Source organism: Mytilus californianus, unplaced genomic scaffold (genome assembly GCF_021869535.1).
Source record: "Mytilus californianus isolate M0D057914Y unplaced genomic scaffold, xbMytCali1.0.p SCAF_3, whole genome shotgun sequence".
NCBI classification, from domain to species: domain Eukaryota; kingdom Metazoa; phylum Mollusca; class Bivalvia; order Mytilida; family Mytilidae; genus Mytilus; species Mytilus californianus.
This window is the reverse complement of record NW_026262679.1, coordinates 45,613,848-45,626,375: the sequence shown is the minus strand read 5'-3', so window position 1 is coordinate 45,626,375 and position 12,528 is coordinate 45,613,848. Positions and strand designations below refer to the sequence as shown.

Sequence of the window (12,528 nt, the reverse complement as noted above, 5' to 3'; positions counted from 1 at the left end):
TATAAAACTTAACAACGAATTTTTCCTTTAGAAAATTTATTTCTATCACTGACATATGGATGATAACTTATTTTTTAGGAATGGTGGCGTGTGTTTGGATTGTCATTACATACTTAAGAAAGATTTATACATGACATCTACAAGATGATAGTGATGCATAGCATAAAAAAATACTTAAGTGTTTATAGTTTCACAGTAACATGTTTAGTAAAAACAACTGAAGTGGAAAAAAAATCATCAGACAAGTTTTTTTACAATTCAAGTGTGTCAAATATAAACGTTTTTTTGTTGTTTTTTTTAGATGAAATTCCAATTTGAAGATGAAAATACGAATTTCACTAGTTTAATTTCTTAACCCTTTTCCTGCGCATTTATATGCTATTTTTTTATACGGAAATACCATTATGATTTCAAGTATTTAATTATTACATATGATAAAAATCACTTCAGTTCTATTCTAATACAATTGACCAGGATATGTCCAACTATAAACAATATAAACGATTGGCTGTTTGCCTAACATCTAATGGGAGATATTTCACATACAAATTCCCAAGTAATTTGTGAAGAGAAATAGGTAATATAGACAGTTAAAGGAGACAAGACAGACTTTTTAGACAACCTCCACGAACAGATCGATTGATTGCTGTTTGTTGAACGTGTAGTTGGAAATATTTAACAAACAAATTCTGAAGGGAAGTTGGTCAGGTGGACATTAAATACATACATTCTAGAGGCGGGTTCCACTGATTGTTTATAGCTGCCTTCTTAAAGTTAAGTGGCAGGTATTTCATACATTTCCACGACGAGAACAATTAAACAATTAAGTGTCCGCTTATAAAATAAACGTATATCCTTTTTATATAAGTGATATATATAAAGAATAACAGGTTTTATTCCATATTGAAAGAACTGTAGTAGGTTTTTCTATATGAATGGGATTTTGAATAAATAAGCATATTCACCTGCGGAAAAAGTATATTCCCCGCGCAAAACGTCGCGTGCTTTTACGTGTATAATAACGATACAATGTTTGACGTTTAGTTGGTTTTGGTAAATAACTGTTATTTCCAACATATTTTTCTCTCTCGGAACATGGAATAAAACAATTACTGTCTTTTGTTTCGGTAAATATGTGGTTTAATTGACTTTTGAAAAACCTAGTGACATTCACTTCGGCCGTTGGCCTCAGTGAATATCAGTTTTTTCAAAAGTCAATAAAACCACACATTTACCTCATCAAAAGACAGTAATTGTATACTATCAAAAAGTAAAATAACAAAAATACCGAACTCCACGGAAAATTCAAAACGGGAAGTCCATGGAAAATTCAAAACGGAAAGTCCCTTATCAAATGACAAAATCAAAATCTCAAACACATGGAAAACAACTGTCATATTTCTGACTTGGTACAGGCATTTCCTTATGTAGAAAATGGTGGATTAAACCTGGTTTTATAGCTAGCTAAACCTCTCGCTTGTATGACATTAATTCCATTATATTGACAACAATGTGTGAGCAAAGCAAACAGACATAATAGGTATAAATGTTAAAAATTGGGATACAGCAGTCAACATTCTGTTATAATCTTAATCACTACAAAAACAAATAACTATTTCAGCAAAGAAAAACAAAATGGCATAAAGACACTCTATAGACAAAGTACATAAGCAAAAATACCGAGCCACGCCAAAAGTATATTACCAAAAATGGACTAAGCAGTACAGGTTAAAGATATACAAAGACAAATAAAAGGAACACTATAACACATAATTAAGATGATAAGCAACGTCAGTACCTAGAATCTATACTTCAAGACCATCATGTATTATTTGTGAAGTTGATACGGAATATTTATCAACATGGTCTTGGTATCTTCCGATGAACTTTTATAGAAAAAAGGACGAGACGTTCTGTGACATAACCCTGGTTCATCAACTCTCTGCTCAGACACTGGTGAGTAGCAGCTGCAAGCTGCAAGCTTTTGAATACCGAATGAGTTGGGAAATGTATATTCCATATGCAAGTGAAGTTGGTTTAATATTCCGATGAAAAAAACAGGAATTTAATTTAAGTCTTGAACATATTTAGGTGGGGAAAATTCATAATTTCAAAATTAAAATCGTCTCTGTTGTCATAGATTCTGGTACTGAGATGACCGCTTATGTCAAATTCGAGGAATAAGTCTAAAAATGAGGCGGCGGAAGCCGTGTCGGTTGTTTCTTTAATTTTTAGTTCTGGAGGATATATTAATGGAACCCAATCTGAAAAGTTTGGATCGTTTATGGAAAGAACATCATCAATATATCTGAATGTGAAATTAAATTATCTGGCTTCTTTGATCTTTTTGTTTTTGACATGTGTCTGAAGGAAATCCGACTCATATGAAAATAAAAAGAGGTAGGCAAGGAGAGGCGCACAGTTCTTTCTTTCCTATAGGAATGCCGATAGTTTGTTGAAAACGTCTACCTCAAAATTCAACAAATATGTTGTCAATAAGAACCTTCAGCATACTGATCACTTGTTCCTCTGTGTAGCATGTTTTACCTTTTTGATCACTATTAACAAAATATGCCGTATGGTATCACAAAGCAATAAATTTATAGCGTATGCCACCATTTTTGTATTGAAAAGCATTGTAGATTATTTCTTCTAGACGATTTTTTTCAATTTCGCATGGGGAATGGTGGTATACAGGGTTGAAAATTAAAAGTTTTGATATAATTAATAGTGCTGAAAGGGGTGTTAAGCACTAACAAATCAATCAATCAGAATGACAAAAATGTTAATATGTCTTTTCATGAGTAGGTTGCATTATCTCAACTTACTACAAAACATAAAAAATGTAGAGTTAATCGTTCTGTAGTGAATTAGGTGAATAAACCAAGAACTATTTGACATTTCTGTGGAAGGAGATTGTCTTTCGATTTCTGGTATCCTCAAAAAATGAGCAGAACAACTGTCGTATAATATAATAAATGTATTGACTGAACATTTGTATACTTAATTTATGAGTGGCCATGCTAACAAAGCATTTGATAAACTGATGTTGTTATAATGTACTTGTATAACACATTTATTCTGCTGTATCTTGAGCATTCGTCCCTGCCACTGTATCCTCATTGACCTCTAAACAACAATCGTGTGATGTCTTAGTTGTATATTTTCTTTCGACATACAAATCGTTTCGACCTTAATCAGAAACTATTATTTCAAGATTATACTCGAAGAAGAAGAATTTTTGTAAACTGAATATGTTTCCCTGATTTTCAAGGGAACAGATTCGTTTGTTAACCTCCCAAACGAAAAAAAACCCACATTTTTATTGAAGAATTTTGTAGATCAAACAAATTATTAAAAAAAAACATCTCCCCTCCTCCTCCGCCCCGGCAATAAGAAAAGTATTCTACTGCTATAGAAATTGACAAACATTTTCTTTTCAATTTTATGTAATGTACATTTAAAATAATTCTACATGTAGATTAAAGGTGGGAAAATGGTGGGAACAGTTCTCATGTATTTTCTGTCAAATTTGTTTCGCTTCTTAGTGATGTAAGGACTTTCTTATCATTTGGGAAATATTTAAAAAAAATGCGTTATACATATTATGTGACACAACAGAACAAAGAAAACGAAGGAATTGTATGTGTTTTCTGATTGTCAGTATGAATGTAAATCATGTAATATTTTAGTGAGGAAATATCCTTTTTTTTTAATTTATAGTTTAAATCAATTGATACATTTGAGTTACAACTAAATTTTATTTAGCAGCCAATATTTTGGTCCGGCTTTTTCAGTTCATCAAATACTATTTCACTATGTCAGGGAAATGTTCAAATAAAATGCCTATAAAAGTTTTTAATATGTTCAAGACTTAAATTAAATTCCTGTTTTTTTCATCGGAATATTGGAAATAACTATTCTTCCAAACCCCTGATCCGGTGATCAAAGTTTTTGATAGCTATAAAGATTAAGGTATTTTGTTTATTTTAAAGCTTTTTTTCTTCTTTTTTTTTGCAAACGCTTTGATATTGTTTAATTATTAAGCAATTTGAAGTTATTAATATTTTCATAATAACATTCACGGTACCAATTTTACTGCACAGTAAACTTCAACTTATTTTGAGTTTTTTGTTTGTTTCACATTCAACTTTTAGTCAGTTTCAATCACTGTGTGAAAATTCTTTTCAATCGGATAAATGTGCTTCGGGGTAGTTGTAACTCATTTATAGAAACTCGTTGTTTTGAACTGTAAATAGACCCTCATAATAGGATAATCCCTTACTAAGAACATGATTTACATTCATTCTTCACAATTAAGAGGCGTCAAATCCTACAATTTCATTGGTCGAGAGCACTTTGCTATATTCTAAAGTAAAAGAATTAAATGACTCCTTATCACATCAAATGCAATTAGATTATCAATGTAAGCGTGTGTATGTTTACTTTTTTAATACTTCGCTGACTACCCGTGTTATGTTTATTTGAGGTACGTATAAAAAAACATTAAAGTTACAACTCTTGAATATGCTCCTACCTAAAAATTTTAAATGTCTAAAAAATAAATCATTTTTTATTAAATTAAACTGAAAAAAATACAATTGAAAGAGCAACTATCAAAATAAAATAAAAGAAAAAAATAACAATGACTTCTATTATAAAAGTTTAATTGCGAAAAACAAAAAAAATGAATACCGTACAATATTTCTATTGAAATAAAAAGTGTCACTTTAACTTGTTATTATGTTTGCTCTGACCTAATGAAGGATACACTGAAGGTGAAGGTGCAAACCTTTCTCAGAAAGTGGTAGGCAGAGGTGTTCGCCCCGTAGCCCTAGCCATGCACTAAACACTGGTGTATATTCGTGTGGGATTGATTTAACCCAGAAGAATTTATTTGGAAAGGAAATGCATTTTAGTTTCTTGTGTACAATTTGGAGTTTAGTATGGCGTTCATTATCACTGAACTAGTATATATATTTGTTTAGGGGCCAGCTGAAGGACGCCTCCGGGTGCGGGAATTTCTCGCTGCATTGAAGACCTGTTGGTGGCCTTCTGCTGTTGTCTGTTCTGTGGTCGGGTTGTTGTCTCTTTGACACATTCCCCATTTCCATTCTCAATTTTACTTTGTCATATAGCTCGAGAGCGGGATTGAAAGTAAGTTTGGAGGGAGGAGAGAGTAAGTAAATGACTGAGTGAGTGAATGGAGAGTCAATGATTGGAGGATGTTTGGAACGAGTGTTGAAACCGAGTGTTGAGACTGAGTGTTGAGAGCGAGTGCTCAGAGTGAGTGACTTGGCAGTGACTGAGTTGGGAGCAAGGAGAGCATTATGATATGAGAGAATTGGGATTGAGGAGTGAGTTGTAAGCGAGGGAATAGTGAATTGTGAGCGAGAGAGAGAATAGTGACCGTGAGAGATAGAGAGGAAAGAGTAAGTGAGTGAGGAGTGAGAGAGAATTTTAAAGCAAGCTTGTGAAAAGTAGTCTGAGCTTGAGAGAAGGGAGAGAGCTGTTGTGAAAGATTGCGTTAGCGAGCGTGATTGAAAGATGGAAATTGAGTGAGTCAGAGACTGTTGATTATTGAGAGAGCGAGACCGTGACCGTGGGTGAGAATAAAATAGAGCTAGAGTGAACGAGAAAGAGAGCGAGCGGAAAAGTAAAACGGGAGAGATTAACAGTGGAAAGAACGAGAAAGTGAGTGAGAAGAGGTGCATTCATGTATATGTGTATGCGAAAAAAGAAAGAACATGTGTATGAAAAAAGACAGAAGTGAAAATGAGAGTGAGTTAGAGGGGTATTAAGGATAAGAGTGTGTTTTTTTTTTTACAAAAAAGTGTATTATATAGAAAAAAAATTTTATGAAAAAGAATGGCTTTGAGTTCAATGTGCTATATCAAAGAACTTTCATAATTAGCAAGCTTTTGTTTATCGATATGACATTTTGTTACATAATAACTACATATTTTGCAGTATATTAACCTTGCCTGAAATGCATCTTCCTTGCTAAATTAAAGGAAGACTAAAGCAACAAATAAGAAATTAACGTCAATTTCAGTGTCATAGGGGTGGAAATTGGATACACCATATACCTATTTCCGATAAAATCTGTTTTAAATCGATAATACTAGTAACCATTTTTCTGCTTGACGCTTAAGATAGATCAAAAATACGATGTGACGAATAAAAGAAAACAATTTACGTAAACTGTAGCAAAAAGGAAAGACTTGATAATAAAGGCCATTTTTATCCTGTTTTAGCCTTTTTGCATAACAGCCGTATTTACATCTTAAATTTATTGAGTTCAGATCTTGGAGAAACCCAAATTATGAAAGTTACATGCATTGGTTTTCAGAAAATTTAAATCTTTAAAACGTGAATTTGAAACGTTGATCGTGAGTAAATTTTTCATATGAAGCGCTTCCTCGCTTCCCACCTTAAACACATGTAGTGCACCTTTGGTACCGGTTACCACTGATGACCGAACTTCGCTCCAAGTGGGAGGTTTAGCTAGCTGTAAAACCAGTTTTAACCTACCATTTTCTTCGGAAAATGCCTGTACCAAGTTATGGAATATAACAGTTGTTTTCAATTCGTTCTGTTGGTCGATAAAGTCTATCGTTTTGTAAGATTTTAGCTTGGATGTTTTACGTTTTCGCTAAGCGCAATGCATTTAGGCCAGTAGTGGTTAGGAATTTTGTCGTTGGGAATTATCGAGGCAGGCCGAAAGACGATCAACTGATAAACTGAAATAAATGTAGATGTAAAATGATACTTTGAATTTGAGGTGCCGGTTCCCATTTCGTCATTTGCAGCAAGGCTCTCTGTCAACACCTTTCATTTGAGTTACAATAGGTAAAAAACTTTGACGTAGGTCAAAGCCGACGAGTACCGAAAGAAATTGTGCTGACGATCTGAAAATAATGTAAAATGGCACTTTTGAATGCCTGTTGTGCATTTAGAGTGCCGGATCCCAATCCGATGTTTAATTCACAATGCCTGTACCACCAAACGAAGCAGGACTTTTTATCACAGGCTTAATACATGTACAAATGTACCACACACGAAGCTGGACTTTTTATCATCAATAACTGTTACCACGCATGAAGCTTGACTTTTTAATGCAAATTTCACACCTGTACCAAACATGAAACAGGACTTTTTCAAGTTACATAGGAGTTTTTACATAGGCTTAATACCTAAACCACACATGAAGCAGGAATTTTTTTTTATCACAGGCTTAATGACTATATCGCACGTTAAGCAAGTCGACTCTAACTACCTTTAATACACACGCACATTAACCATATCTTAAAAACAATACATTTCAAACAGGAAAAGCTTTTCCTTTCCATATCACATCTTGTAATTGCTTGCCTCGCATCACGGTGCGGAGCTATTAGTTTCATTCGATATTCACAACGTCTTGAAATTATTACTTGACAAATATCGGTTCTGATTGGCTGTCTAATGGTGTGTTGGCTAGTATGAGATATAGAATTGAAAACATGTCCTGGTTAGGAGAAGATAGTAAATAACGAAGATAAGAACTAAAATTCCTGAATGGGAATTCAAGACCCGACCAACAGTAAAATGTAAAAACATAAATGGTAATATTAGATAAAAAACAAACAATGACTTAACCCTTTAAACATGAACACTGGTTGTTATAAACAAACTGTCACTATGCTCGTTACACACTTTAAATACTACTTATATCATGACACACAAACTGATCTTAACCCATTGAATATCCAAACGTAAGTTTATTTCTTACTGTATTATTCGTTTGCGAGCGCCAAAGAAAACGTACATATATATATATTTCATACGAGTTATCTTTTCTGGAGTGAGTTTAACCGATTCTTTGAACATCATCAGTTTTGCTTGTTTTTCATAACACTGAATTGCTTTGATTTACTTTGCAAATGACCCTAACAGAATATTTTTAAAATATGAAAATTACATGCATACATATAATCAAATGTTATTCATTCAATTTGATGGATGTTGATGTTGTAGACAATTTTGATGATATGGCTAAATTTACATGTTTTGGTAAAATTTTGTATCGAAGTACACCAAGAACCAAAATGATTATTTGTTTATATAAAAGACAAAAATCTATACCTCTTATTCATTTTTAAGAAGCAGCCAACATTTGTCAAAATTGAAGTTTTGGGTCATCTTTAAACATAATAATTCATTAGCTTCTTCAGAAAGAATGACACAAACCTATTGCTACTTAAAAACCTACAAATGAAGCCATACAATTGCAAGTAACAAGATTCAAATTTTAAAAGAAAGTATTCATATGACATTTATCTTTAGTATTACTATGATATCTAAAAATACAATGTAATTTGGCAGTATTAAGTGAGGATACTGATGCTCTGTAATACATGTGTATATTATTATTTCAGTCAAAGTGACCTATAAACAAGACTTGGTTAAAAAAAATATTTGACTACATATTAATTATATATATTTGTGAATTTCAGTAATAGTGTTCACTTATTTTGTTCTTTCCACAAACTTAATGTTAAATGTTTATATGGCAAAAACCATTAATATTTTTCTTTTTTTAAACAAATATTAAAAATTAAAAATATATTTGATGTATTAGATAAAAGGAACAATGACTTAACCCTTTAAACTTGGTCTTAAGTTGTTATAAACAAACTATCACTATGCTCATTGTTTATCAACTTACATTTTGAATACCATTATATACATACTATTGTGCAATTTCAGGGGACCAAATAAATGTTCTAATCATACGTCCTACATTTGAACGTTTTTTATGATATTTAATATATAGGTAACTAGACCTGCTGGTACATTACAAGACAACAACTACATCTGCGACAATGTCGAAGAAATCCGAAAAAGTAATAATACGGTATGGACCATACGGATCATGAGGAGTAGTTACACACAAGGCAATGCGACTGAACGCGTTAATAAGTAAGTAGGGAAAATATTAGAAAACTGTTGAAACCAATATCAAAATATAAACATCTTTGTTAATCTATGTGACAATTCCTGGCAAAGCATCATTATCAAGTTTAACAAAGTCTCGGTTTATATAGATATAAGATGTAGTATGATTGCCAATAAAACAATTATCAAAGTCAAAGGACATAGGTGTAAGCCACCAAATGTACGGTCGTCAACAATAAAAAAATACATACCGTATAGTTTGTTTTAAAAGTCCCCGGTATGAAAAAATGTGAAATATTTCAAACGAGAAAATCTATCGCATGATGTATGTTCAAACAAATATGATAGACTACAGCAAACCACAGGAACTGAATTACAGTTTCTGGATAGGCACATAAAGAATATATTAGCGCTTGACCCCCCCCCCCCCCCCCCCCCCGATACCTGGGACAGTGGTATAACAGCACAACATTAGAACGAACTAGAAAAACAAAACACAACACATAACAATTTAAGGTTGAGCAACAATATACCCATCAAAAATTGATGAACCCGATACTTCGGAAGGGCCAACAGTTACTCAAGTAGAATCTAGCGTACAGACACATCTTGTGATTTTAGTGTATATTAGTAAAACCCGAATATGCAATTTGTATTTCGCGTATGGAGTAAGAAAAACGACTGGTTGGCTAAGTGGTTTAACTATGTGTCAAATAATTTTAACATATCTTCAAGTGGACTGTTGTTACACATGTACCTTGTGAGCTAGCACGGTAAAACCCCGAATATTATAACATACATGTGTGTCGCTGGATATTAAACAATAACCAATCAACCAACCAATAATCAAACTAAGTTTTTAGTTATCACATTAACAAAGGGTATATTTTCACATGTTTATATATAGACCATTGGCACTGATAAATGAAAGAAATAATTTTTGCGCGTAACATAATTATCTGTGTAATGGGTTTTAAACGATTTTAGACAAACATGAGTACAATGAAAGAAACAGAACACAAAACCTGCAAAACTCGCTCGTTTGAAGTTGATTCAAGAAATGATGATGTGTTTGCTTACAATTTACTTACATGTTAGTTACATTACTCGTGAAAATTAGGAAACACAATACAAATATTTGTTTCAGAATATCTGGAAAATATGGGATTGGAAACTCAACTAGTTCAGATCCCACTCAAAGAGTTTCTTTTAGTTGTAGTTAAAGGAAAAACAGTATGGAAAGGGAACATAAAATCTCTTCCTGTAGGCAAGTTTCTTTTAATTAAATCAAAATGAACAAATTTGGTGTATTTAATTAAACACAAATTAATACAGAAATTTGGAGAAGAAAAAAAGCAAAAGTAATGTTTTTCATCTTGATTTTTTTCCAACTCAAAGTCACAATGAGCCCTTCACCACAGAGCAAAAGCTTACACGTCCCTGACAGGTCAAGACAACCCTATCACCTGTTTGAATTTTTGTATTTTCTGCGATATTTGTTCACATATGGATACATTCTCTTTTAACAGATTTTTTTTCACCCAAGGCAAACAACAATTTCTGTTATTATTAAGAAAACAACAAACATGGATGTATCAATCGGTCATATTGCATATGACATTTTCATAACTTTCGCCATAACTTGCATATTTTGTTATATACATTCTTAATTTTCATTCCAGGCAATTACCCCAAGACTTTCACTACGTGTTCTGCCATTCTTAGAAGTGTTTCTTCTGCAATACAGTAAAATCCATTTCTGAATTTTACAGACTTGACCGTATGAAAACACTATGTAAAAGTTTGAATATCAAATAATATAGTGTTTGATGTTGGTTTAGACTGAATATATTGGTTAAAACAAGTCTAATTTTTTTTTATCAGTTTACACATAAATATACATTAAAAGAATCACCAAAAAGTCTTCACAATATGCTTAGAATCACTTGTATGAAAATTTTGCTCTCTTTATGACGATTGTCATAGTATCCAAGAGCCAATTTAGAAATAAAGACATACTCATATTACGTTAGAAGCGGTCCGTTCCATTTCTGATTTTGACAGTTAGACGAATTATGTAAGTCAATATTGTTTTCCGAATATCATTATGTTACTACAGTTATGTATGTCATGTATACTTATTTCTCCTCTTTAACGGCGGCAGATATATAATACTACAATATTTGTAGGACACTTTCTCAGTGTAATAAATGCATGATAACAATCTAATTAAGTCAATACAGGTCAAATCGCTTCAATGTTAGTTTGACATCATAGTCCACTGAAGTTTACCATGAAGTATTTGAATTTTTCCTGCATATAGTAAATAAACTCTTCATAGATACCAGGATTGAAATATTGTATTTGCGCCAGACGCGCATTTCGTCTACAAAAGACTCATCAGTGACGCTCGAATAAAAAAAAGTTAAAAAGGCCAAATAAAGTACGATGTTGAAGAGCATAAGACCAAAAATTCGTAAAAGTTTTGCCAAATACAGCTATGATAATCTATTCCTGGGGTAGAAAAGCCTTAGTATTTCAAAAATTCAAAGTTTTGTAAACAGTTAATTTATAATTATGACCATATTAATGATAATTCATGTCAATACAGAAGTGCTAACTACTGGGCTGGTGATACCCTCGGGGAATAAAAACTCCACCAACAGTGGCATCGATCCAGTGGTTGTAAATAAATCATAGATACCAGGATTGAAATTTTGTATTTGCGCCAGACGCGCGTTTCGTCTACAAAAGACTCATCAGTGACGCTCGAATAAAAAAAAGTTAAAATGGCCAAATAAATTTGGTATTTTGATCAGAAGAGTGTTTGGTGGGGCATGTTTAATGGATAAATATTCAACGTATAAGTGTATTAACGGTAATATGGTCGAGGTACTAATTTAAATGAGACTATGCGCATTCAGTTGACGATTGCCAAGAAAGATACATGTACCAATAAGATACCTCACCTAAACCTTATGTCGTAGTGTTGGTGTTTGTACTTTTTGTTTCTACTTATTTAGGAACTATTGTTCTAGCTAGATGCTGTTAGGTTTTACTCTTATTGTTTGTACTTTTTGTTTCTCCTTATTTAGGAACTATTGTTCTAGCTAGATGCTGTTAGGTTTTACTCTTATTGCGTGTACTGTTTGTTTCTCCTTATTTAGGAACTATTGTTCTAGCTAGATGCTGTTAGGTTTTACTCTTATTGTGTGTACTTTTTGTTTCTCCTTATTTAGGAACTATTGTTCTAGCTAGATGCTCTTAGGTTTTACTCTTGTTGTGTGTACTTTTTGTTTCTCCTTATTTAGGAACTATTGTTCTAGCTGGATGCTGTTAGGTTTTACTCTTATCCCACTTAACAGCTGATAAAGTTGAACATAAAATTTTCACAAATTTGATCTTAGCACCTTTTCATTTACTGACTATTTTTCTACCCTCTTGTATTGACCCACAACTGTTTCAACAGATTTGTTGCTGTAATGTCTCAGTTTAATAATCTTCCCTTTTTTCTGCTGTGTCACACGTACGGAAACTGGGGTGAAGGTAATATATTTGCGTCTTTTCAAAGCCATGTCTATCCTATTT

The 12,528-nt window shown here is 32.7% G+C and overlaps 2 long non-coding RNA genes across 2 annotated transcripts in view; both read left to right on the top strand.

The window, feature by feature from the left end:
• Window positions 1-247, top strand: part of LOC127734681 (uncharacterized) — a 62,056-nt gene extending 61,809 nt beyond the window's left edge. The window contains exon 3 of the long non-coding RNA XR_007997696.1: window positions 79-247. This is a non-coding gene — a long non-coding RNA (uncharacterized LOC127734681). The remainder of the gene's footprint in view (window positions 1-78) is intronic.
• A 7,457-nt stretch (window positions 248-7,704) lies between these two features.
• LOC127734679 (uncharacterized) lies at window positions 7,705-10,207 on the top strand. Its single transcript, XR_007997694.1, has 3 exons — window positions 7,705-7,757; window positions 8,819-8,964; window positions 10,088-10,207. It is a non-coding gene; the product is annotated as an uncharacterized LOC127734679 (long non-coding RNA).
• The last annotated feature ends 2,321 nt before the right edge of the window (window positions 10,208-12,528 follow it).